This window comes from Scylla paramamosain, chromosome 20 (genome assembly GCF_035594125.1).
Source record: "Scylla paramamosain isolate STU-SP2022 chromosome 20, ASM3559412v1, whole genome shotgun sequence".
In the NCBI taxonomy this organism is placed as follows: domain Eukaryota; kingdom Metazoa; phylum Arthropoda; class Malacostraca; order Decapoda; family Portunidae; genus Scylla; species Scylla paramamosain.
The window spans coordinates 1,505,862-1,517,090 of NC_087170.1; positions in this window are offsets into that span (position 1 = coordinate 1,505,862).

Sequence of the window (11,229 nt, forward strand, 5' to 3'; positions counted from 1 at the left end):
GGGGACTTCTGCATCATCCACGTCTCAGAAACATGCTGCCGCCTGACGCGCCTCGGCCGGCCCGTGCCACCAGACACCACAACAAGATAACACCCCTAAAGGCGCCGCGCACGGACCGGTACAGACTCAGTGCAATTCCCACCATGGTGCGAGCCATCAATCAATAGTCCCTTCTAGATTAGACTTACCTTCAGAATTAATGTCAAGTATTTCCCCACCCCCTATGTACATTTGCAGTTTGTTGACTGCCTAAATAATAAACCGTTTATTATTATTATTTTTATTATTACACACATAAACACACACAGACACAGCAGTTCACTTTAAAATTTTGTTAAATGAGAGAGAGAGAGAGAGAGAGAGAGAGAGAGAGAGAGAGAGAGAGAGAGAGAGAGAGAGAGAGAGAGAGAGAGAGAGAAAGAGAGAGAGTTACATAGATATGCTAGCCACAACAGACCTTGTGGTCCTCACTAGGTGACCTGTCCTAGGGATAACAAGGCGATAATAGAAGACAAGGACAGTAAAGCAGAAGGCTTTCTCTCTATCCTCCAATCCTTCCGGCATAAACCGTACAGAAAATTGGTCGGAAAGAAATACTTACAGGGTCGGAAAAGTAAAAACCTGAAGGAAATTTTATAGGAAAGAATGAAAATAGTTGAAATGAGGTGCCCCTATTTCCTAGAGACAAGGAGTTTGATCTGTAAAAAAATGAACGCTGTTGAAAGCGGAACTAAGGCAAAATATTTATTATGACGACGTTTAAAAGTCTCTACAGTGTTGCAGTCTATCACATCTCAAGGGAGCTCATTCCATAGATTTAATGTACGATGGAAGCTGAAGATTTTTTTTATTATTATTCATTTGAATTGAAGGATTTTGCAACCGTTTCTTCACATATAATTTAAAGAGTCTATCGTGAAATACAGTAATTCATGTTATCAATGCCTTTAATTATTTTAAACACAAGCATTAAGTCGCCTCTTTTGTCTTCTTTGAGTTAATAGGAATAGATGTGATTCTTTAAGTCGGTCTTCGTATGATTTGTTTCTTATGGCCGGAATAATTTTTGTTACTCTACACTGGACTCGTTCTAATTTATCTACGTTTTTCTGGTAATAGGGGCACCATGCTTGGATGCAATATTCCAAAAGGGGACGGGCTAAAGAGTTATATAGAATGAGGATCTTTAAATTTATATTCAGATGATCAGCTGATTAAGCCATTTTATTCACTTCCTTTACGACTTCTGAACGTTGTTTGGCTGCTCGATATTGTTACTTCTAAATCCATTTCGCTATCAATATTTTAAAGCTGCCATTCGTAATATACTTTGTTTTCTCGTTTTGATATTTTACATGAAGCACTTAACGCTTATCTTCATTGAAACTCATTTGCTCGGTTTGCCACCACTGACAACTTGTCTAGATATCTCTGCATTCCTTTTACTTGTTCGTTAGAGACTACAGTATTTGCTATTTTGGTGTCATCAGCAAACTTGGACATTATACCAGTAACACCCTCACTCATGTCGTTTGTATAAACAAGGAAGAGTACAGCTCCTAAGACTGATCCCTGTGGTACCCCGCTGGTTACGTTAGTCCACTTGTGTGCTGTTTCACTAATAACTATTTGTTTACGGTTGTTGAGTCCATCTCAACACGTCGCCTTGGATACCATGCAATTTTAGTTTAATCAGTAAACATTTGTGAGGGACTTTGACGAAGGCCTTTTGAAAACCAAGATATAATATGTCTACCGCTTCGTCATACTGTTTCAGTATATCATAGAAGTCTAAGAAGTTCATCAAAACAAGAGCGTTTGTTGCGGAAGCCGAGTTGATTATTTTTAAGCAAGCTGTTTTCCTCAAAGTGATCAACAAGTTTATCTCTTATAAGTGTTTCTAGCTTTTTGCATATGACTGATGTTAAGGTAATTATTCGGTAATTGCATGGGAAAGATTTAATGCCTTTTTTGAAAATTGGAGTTACGTTAGCGGGCTTCCACTCATCAGGCATTGTAGTGGATTGCAAGGATTAATTGAATTAATAAAGTTAGGGTTTCAACTAATTCACATTTAGCTTCTTTTAACACACGGGATGGATGTGCCAGGCCCGTGTGACTTGCTTACTTTAAGTTTATCGATGCAAGTTGACACGTCTCTTTCTGTTATACTGATATTACTTAGGGCATTGGTGTTAATATGGACTGTTGGCAAAGTAGGAATATCACAGAATTTACTAATTTGCTTCTCATCTTTGGTGAAATCTCCATTCTTGTCACACTGTGTAACACGATTTTTGCCTTTGCCAAGCAAGTGTTATTTTCCAACTCTTTTCATTGCAAAACAATAAAAAGTCCATTATTCCTGTCAAACTTTGCTTTTGCGACTTTTAGAATATTTTTTTTGCCCCAAAATTGCTAAATTTTACGCTTTTCACTATTTTTGAACAGAAAAAAAAATAAATACAAATTGTATTATTAGTTACACATACTAATAATTATGTATGTATTTTGTGCTATAAGGAATGTAAACATTACTGATAGCAAGCACGTCGATGCTCACCGATGACGTGCAAACCAGGTGTTGTGATGACGGGTAGTGGTGTTCTCGGGTCAGTTGTTGGTTGTTGGGCGTCTTGGACCTTTCTTGACGTCCTGGTAGTGTTATGGGTTTGGGGCTGCACAGGTGTATTCATCAAGGTATGTTTAATCCTATTATCAATATAAATTTGTTTATTAAGTTCATATCAGTGTGAAAATTGTATACAGCTGGCTCATTCCCAGTCATCATTATGGTGTACGGTGTTGTATTTTTGTACAAGTTTGTATATGAGGGTATTGTATTTCAGTGTTGTTTAATAGTGCTGACATGCAGCAAATATGAACTGGTTGCATGGGAGCTGTGCAGTATTTGTTTTTGGGATTCTGCTGGGTACCAGTGACGAGGCATTGTTGTGAGTGATTATTGTTATTGTGTTGCTATCAGTGATTATCATGTGATATGTTTATGTGTACTACATGTCTGAGGTCTATTTGGTATTGTGATGGCCATAATCTTTAAATGAAATGTGATATATGTGTTGTTGATTATGAAAGAACTAGGTAGACTGATTATTGTAACTTTTTTTTATTTTTGTTGTACACATATGTTTACTACATTATTATCTACAGGTCGAAATAAAGGTTATTACGACAAGCTGGATACTCATGGTACCAGAGCAACACAAATGACGCAAAAAAAAAAAAAAATTTAAAACTTCTGAGACAAATTTTCGGGATTGAAAATGAACATTTTTATTTTTTTTTATTAGCGTGAATACAACAAATCACGTTCACGTATGAGCCCCCAAATGTAGTCTCCCATCATGTTTTCATTGAAGGATCCCTGATATCTCTGTTCAAAGTTCATTATATCTTGGTGGAAGCGCTCCCCTTGCTCCTCTGAATATGCTCCCATATTCTCCTTGAAGTTGTTGAGGTGAGCATCTACGATATGGACCTTCAATGACATTCTGCAGCCCATCTCACCATAGCTTTTCACTAAAGCTTCAACCAGTTCCATATAGTTATCAGCTTTGTTGTTGCCAAGAAAGCCCTGTGCTACAGCAATGAAACACCTCCAAGCTTTTTTCTCCTTTTCTGTAAGCTTCTGTAGAAATTCTGAAAGCTTAGGAAAGAAGTCTTGAAGATATTTGAAGGCAGCAGACTCCTTATCAAGAGCTGTAACAAACAGTTTCATGAGACCCAGTTTGATGTGTAGTGGAGGAAACAACATCTTTTGAGGATTCACCAGTGGCTCATGTTTGATATTTCAGCTCCTGTGATGTGTTCTACTGTATTCAAGAAAAGTTCTAGAATATTTTGGAAATGTTTACGTTGAATAGAATGTTCTAAAATGTTCTCTTTTTGTCTGTTAGAACATTCTGGAAGATTTGAAAAGATTTCTGAAATGGAAGCAAATTCTTTTATATATGATAAATTTCTTGCTAGATCTGGTCAGTTCAAGAATGACCTTATTAAAATAAAAATCTTTAGAACACTTTATATTCTTTCTTTCATTGTTTTAACTTACTTGCAACATTAGATAAGCAATTGAGATTTTGCAAGAGTGTTTACCTGATATGAAAACCAATCGTAACCCATACTATAAAGAAATAAGGAAAAAAAAATGTAAATTAATTATTCTAATCACAAAAAAACAAAGTTTTAAGATCATAATAACTTTTTTTTTCTATTTTGTCTAGATGGAAATAACTGGAAAATTATGGTTTGGTGCCAAGGACAAGATAAAAGTGAAATTTTGTTACATAGTGTATTGGTCCAATAGTTGAGATAAATACTCTCATCTGTCTGGTAAAGCTAGAAAATTCTTTTGGATTCCTCTTACTTTGGTTTGCAACGTGTAATTCGGTGGATCTTTTGCTCTTTTTGACAAACCCATTAATGCATTAGATTATGTGAATCTAATGCATTAATCATTATTACTGAAGAATTTTAATCTGTTATGGGTATTTTTCTTGGCGTGTAGATATTCAGCAATTTGTTTGTTAGGAGGGCGATTTTTCATAGACATGCATTCTTGCACAACTTTTGAATTTTTTATCTGTAAAAAATTACAATTCAACATTAACATCCGTGGTGGTACGTAAGTAAATCCAATAAATTTCATTAAGCACTGATCTAAGTTTACAAAAATTTGCTTTTCTGTAATCAGGGACTTTTCTTTCTTATTTATTATTATTATTAATTTTTTTTATGTAGGAAGGACACTGGCCAAGGGCAACAAAAATCTAATAAATAAAAAAAAAGCCCACTGAAATGCCAGTCCCATAAAAAGGTCAAAGCAGTGGTCACAAATTCATAAATAAGTGTCTTGAAACCTCCCTGTTTAAGGAATTCAAGTCATAGGAAGGTGGAAATACAGAAGCAGGCAGGGAGTTCCAGAGTTTACCAGAGAAAGGGATGAATGATTGAGAATACTGGTTAACTCTTGCGTTAGAGAGCTGGACAGAATAGGGGTGAGAGAAAGAAGAAAGTCTTGTGCAGCGAGACCGCGGGAGAAGGGGAGGCATGCAGTTAGCAAGATCAGAAGAGCAGTTAGCATGAAAATAGTGGTAGAAGACAGCTAGATATGCAACATTGCGGCGGTGAGTGAGAGGCTGAAGAAAGTCAGTTAGAGGAGAGGAGTTGATGAGACGAAAAGCTTTTGATTCCACCTTGTCTAGAAGAGCAGTATGAGTGCAAGCCCCCAGACATGTGAAGCATATTCCATACATGGACGGATAAGGCCCTTGTACAGAGTTAGCAGCTGGGTGGGGGGGGGGGTGAGAAAAACTGGCGGAGACGTCTCAGAACACCTAACTTCATAGAAGCTGTTTTAGCTAGAGATGAAATGTGAAGTTACCAATTCAGATTATAAGTAAAGGACAGACCGAGAATGTTCATTGTAGAAGAGGCGGACAGTTGAGTGTCATTGAAGAAGAGGGGATAGTTGTCTGGAAGATTGTGTCAAGTTGATAGATGGAGGAATTGAGTTTTTGAGGCATTGAACAATACCAAGTTTGCTCTGCCCCAATCAGAAATTTTAGAAAGATCAGAAGTCGAGCGTTCTATGGCTTCCCTGCGTGATATGTTTACCTCTTGAAGGGTTGGACGTCTATGAAATGACGTGGAAAAGTGCAGTGTGGTATCAACAGCGTAGGAGTGGATAGGGCAAGACGTTTGGTTTAGAAGATCATTAATGAATAATAAGAAGAGAGTTACTGACAGGACAGAACCCTGAGGAACACCACTGTTAATAGATTTAGGAGAAGAACAGTGACCGTCTACCACAGCAGCAATAGAACAGTCAGAAAGGAAACTTGAGATGAAGTTACAGAGAGAAGGATAGACGCCGTACGAGGGTAGTTTGGAAATCAAAGCTTTATGCCAGGCTCTATCAAAAGCTTTTGATATGTCCAAGGCAACAGCAAAAGTTTTACCAAAATCTCTAAAAGAGGATGACGAAGACTCAGTAAGGAAAGCCAAAAGATCACCAGTAGAGCGGCCTTGATGGAACCCATACTGGCGATCAGATAGAAGGTTGTGAAGTGATAGATGTTTAAAAATCTTCCTGTTGAGGATAGATTCAAAAACTTTAGATAGGCAGGGAATTAAAGCAATAGGACGGTAGTTTGAGGGATTAGAACGGTCACCCTTTTTAGGAACAGGTTGAGTGTAGGCAAATTTCCAGCAAGAAGGAAAGGTAAATGTTGACAGACAGCTGATGTTGATGATAGGTAGATGTTGACAGAGCTGAAAGAGTTTGACTAGGCAAAGTGCAAGCACAGAGGCACAGTTTCGGAGAACAATAGGAGGGACCCCATCAGGTCCATAAGCCTTCCGAGGGTTTAGGCCAGCGAGGACATGGAAAACATCATTGCGAAGAATTTTAATACGTGGCATGAAGTATTCAGAGGGCGAAGGAGAGAGAGGAACAAGCCCAGAATCATCCAAGGTAGAGTTTTAGCAAAGGTTTGAGCGAAGAGTTCAGCTTTAGAAATACATGTGATAGCAGTGGTGCAATCTGGTTGAAAAAGAGGAGGGAAAGAAAAAGAAGCAAAGTTATTGGAGATATTTTTGGCTAGATGCCAGAAATCACGAGGGGAGTTAGATCTTGAAAGGTTTTGACATTTTCTGTTAATGAAGGAGTTTTTGGCTAGTTGAACAGACTTGGCATGGTTCTGGGCAGAAACATAAAGTGCATGAGATTCTGGTGATGGAAGGCTTAAGTACCTTTTGTGGGCCACCTCTCTTTCATGTATAGCACGAGAACAATTTTTAGAAGGTTTAGGACAAGAAAAAGTGTGAGGAATGTATGCCTCCATGCCAGATACTATCACCTCTGTTATGCTCTCAGCACACAAAGACGGATCTCTGACACGGAAGCAGTAGTCATTCCAAGGAAAATCAGCAAAATACCTCCTCAGGTCCCCCCCAACTAGCAGAGGCAAAACGCCAGAACCACCTTCGCTTAGGGGGATCCTGAGGAGGGATTGGAGCGATAGGACAAGATAAAGATATGAGATTGTGATCGGAGGAGCCCAAAGGAGAAGAAAGGGTGACAGCATAAGCAGAAGGATTAGAGGTCAGGAAAAGATCAAGAATGTTGGGCGTATCTCCAAGACGGTCAGGAATACGAGTAGGGTGTTGCACCAAATGCTCTAAGTCATGGAGGATAGCAAAGTTGTAGGCTAGTTCACCAGGATGGTCAGTGAAGGGAGAGGAAAGCCAAAGCTGGTGGTGAACATTGAGGTCTCTAAGAATTCCGGAGATCTCTGGAAAAGAGAAGAGGGTCAGAATGTGCTCCACTTTGGAAGTTAGGTAGTCAAAGAATTTTTTTATAATCAGAGGAGTTAGGTGAAAGGTATACAGCACAGATAAAATTAGTATGAGAGTGACTCTGTAGTCGTAGCCAGATAGTGAAAAACTCGGAAGATTCAAGAGCGTGGGCACGAGAGCAGGTTAAGTCATTGCGCACATAAACGCAGCATCCACCTTTGGATCGAAAATGAGGATAGAGAAAGTAGGAGGGAACAGAAAAGGGGCTCAAACAGAAAAGTTGCCTCAGACACCTGAGTTTCAGTGAGGAAAAGAAGATGAGGTTTAGAAGAGGAGACGTGGTGTTCTACAAATTGAAAATTAGATCTTAGACCGCGAATGTTGCAGAAGTTAATGAAGAAAAAGTTGAGGGCGGTGTCAAGACACTTAGGGTCGTCGAAAGAAAGGCAGTCCGACCTGAGGACATTTATGGTCCCCTCCTCAGATGGGGACTCCGAGGCTGGTGTAAGAGTCGCCATGATGATTTTAAAATTTTTGAGTGAAGGGTGTGTGTGTTATTTGGTGCTTGTAGTTTTGTGTGGAGGAAGAGAGTTGTCTTTAGAGGGCAGACTGTGACTGCCCCCTTGTGTTGTAAGACACAAAGGGAAACGTTCAGTGAGGTCACAGCTATGTTTAATGATAAGTTCACAGCACCCCCTGAACAGTGCTTTAGACCTCACTGGGAGTAACTATCGTTTCGGCAGGTGTCTACTGCTTCCTCCTAATCTGACTCGTTATCCATGAAGTTTGCAACGAAGTTGACTACGCGGTGGTCTCTATTACTGAACTCCTCGCCGACATTCAGAGTTCCTACTAATTCATCTTTCTTAGCAAGCACGAGGTCAAGACGTGGTTATTGCGAGTCGGGTTTTGTACAAATTGAGTGAGTTTTATTTGATGTTATTATACAGATCACGTCCGTGGTGTGGGGTGAGTGGTTCGATGTACTTCGTCACCGGCAAATTAAAATCACCAAGGATTATGGCGTTATGTGTCACTTATCTCACTAATTTCATCCTAAATATTGCTATCGGTTTAGACTGGGGGGCTGGAGGTGTGTACATAAAATCTATTGCTAGTTTTTTTTAATAATATGAATAGTGCATGTATATTTACAATAAGGGGTTTTGATAACAGAACTAGCTTGAGGCTGGTCTTGATGTAGAATAAGATGCCGCATCCATTTTCTACTCAACTTTATTTTTTTTTCCTTCATGTTGTGTAATCCGGAATTTTATGTTCAGCCAAATAGTCTCTGACTTCTTCATTTAACCATGACTCTGTTATGTCGATTATATCGTAGTTTTCTGAGAACGCTATTTACTCTGAAAATTGGTTACATAAACTACAAACGTTCACATTGAAAAACCTTAAGCATACCGTGAATAAATGCTTAGCAGTCTTCTAAGTGGATGAGCGTGCGTGATCCTGCTGGACTTTTTTTTTTTTGTCTGAAACTGGAATCTTTGTTACTTAGCAGCGTGCTGAGTTATGCTGTGCTTACTATCCTCAACGACCTAGAGCAATTGGTGCAACACCCTATTCATATTTTTTACCGTCTTGGAGATACGCCCAACATTCTTGACATTTTCCTGACCTCTAATCCTTCTGCTTATGCTGTCACCCTTTCTTCTCCATTGGGCTCTTCCGATCACAATCTCATATCTGTATCTTGTCCTATCGCTCCAATCCCTTCTCAGAATCCCCCTAAGCGAAGGTGCCCCTGGCGTTTTGCCTCTTCTAGTTGGGGGGACCTGAGGTGGTATTTAGCTGATTTTCCTTGAAATGACTACTGCTTCCATGTCAGATATCCGTCTTTCTGTGCTGAGCGCATAACAGAGGTGATAGTGTCTGTCATGAAGGCGTACATTCCTCATTCTTTTTCTCGTCCTAAACCTTCTAAACCTTGGTTTAACACAACTTGTTCTCGTGCTATACATGATAGGGAGGTGGCCCACAAAAGGTACTTAAGCCTTCCATCACCAGAATGTCATGCACTTTATATTTCTGGCCGGAACCATGCCAAGTTTGTTCTCCAACTAGTCAAAAACTCCTTCATAAACAGAAAATGTCAAAACCTTTCAAGATCTATCTCCCCTTGTGACATCTGGCATTTAGCCAAAAATATTTTCAATAACTTTGCTTTTTCTTTCCCTCCTCTATTTCAACCAGATGACACCACTTTTATCACATCTATTTCTAAAGCTGAACTCTTCGCTCAAACTTTTCCTAAAAACTCTACCTTGGACGATTCTGGGCTTGTTCCTTCCTCTCCTCCACCCTCTGACTACTTCATGCCTCCTTTTAAAACTCTTCGCAATGATGTTTTCCATGCCCTTGCTAGCCTAAACCCTCGGAAGGCTTATGGACCTGATGGGGTCCCTCCTATTGTTCTCCGAAACTGTGCCTCCGTGCTTGCACCTTGCCTAGCCAAACTCTTTCAGCTCTGTCTGTCAACATCTACCTTTCCATCTTGTTGGAAGTTTGCCTACATTCAACCTCTTCTTAGAAAGGGTGACCGTTCTAATCCCTCAAACTACCGTCCTATTGCTTTAATTTCCTGCCTATCTAAAGTTTTTGAATCTATCCTCAACAGGAAGATTCTTAAACATCTATCACTTCACAACCTTCTATCTGATCGCCAGAATAGGTTCCGTCAAGGTTGCTCTACTGGTGATCTTCTGGGTTTCCTTACTGAGTCTTGGTCATCATCTTTTAGAGATTTTGGTGAAACTTTTGTTGTTGCCTTGGACATATCAAAAGCTTTTGATAGAGTCTGTCACAAAGCCTTGATTTCCAAACTACCCACGTACAGCGTCTATCCTTCTCTCTGTAACTTCATCCCAAGTTTCCTTTTTGACCGTTCTATTGCTGCTCTGGTAGACGGTCACTGCTCTTCTCCTAAATTTATTAACCGTGGTGTTCCTCAGGGTTCTGTCCTGTCACCCACTCTCTTCTTATTATTCATTAATGATCTTCTAAATCAGACTTCTTGTCCTATCCACTCCTACGCTGATGACACCACCCTGCACTTTTCTTTGTCTTTTCATAGACGTCCAACCCTTCAAGAGGTAAACATTTCACGCAGGAAAGCCACAGAAAGCTTGACTTCTGATCTTTCTAAAATTTCTGATTGGGGCAGAGCAAAGTTGGTATTGTTCAATGCCTCAAAAATTCTGCAATTTTCCACGTCTTTTCATAGGCGTCTAACCCTTCAAGAAATAAACATTTCACGCCGGAAAACCACAGAACGCTTGACTTCTGATATTTCTAAAATTTCTACATTCAGCCTTTTCCTAAAAAGGGTGACCGTTCTAATCCATCAAACTACCGTCCTATTGCTTTAATTTCCTGTATATCTAAAGTTTTTTTTAATCTATTCTTAATAGGAAGATTCTTAAACAACCTTCTATCTGATCGCCAGTATGGGTTTCGTCAAGGCCGCGCTACTGGTGATCTTCTGGGTTTCCTTACGGAATCTTGGTCATCCTCTTTTAGATATTTTGGTGAAAGATTTGCTGTTGCCTTGGACATATCGGAAGCTTTTGATAGTTTCTGGCAGAAAGCTTTGATTTCCAAACTACCCTTCTACGGCTTTTTTCTCTCTATAAGTTCATCTCAAGTTTCCTTTCTGACCGTTCTATTGCTGCTGTGGTAGACGGTTAGTGTTCTTCTCTCAAATCTATTAACAGTGGTGCTCCTCAGGGTTCTGTCCTGTCACCCACTCTCTTTTTATTATTCATTAATGATCTTGTAAAGCAAACTTCTTGTCCTATTCCCTCCTACGATGATGATACCACCCTGCACTTTTCCACATCTTTTCATAGACGTCCACTCTTCAGGAAGTAAACATTTCACGCAGGGAGGCCA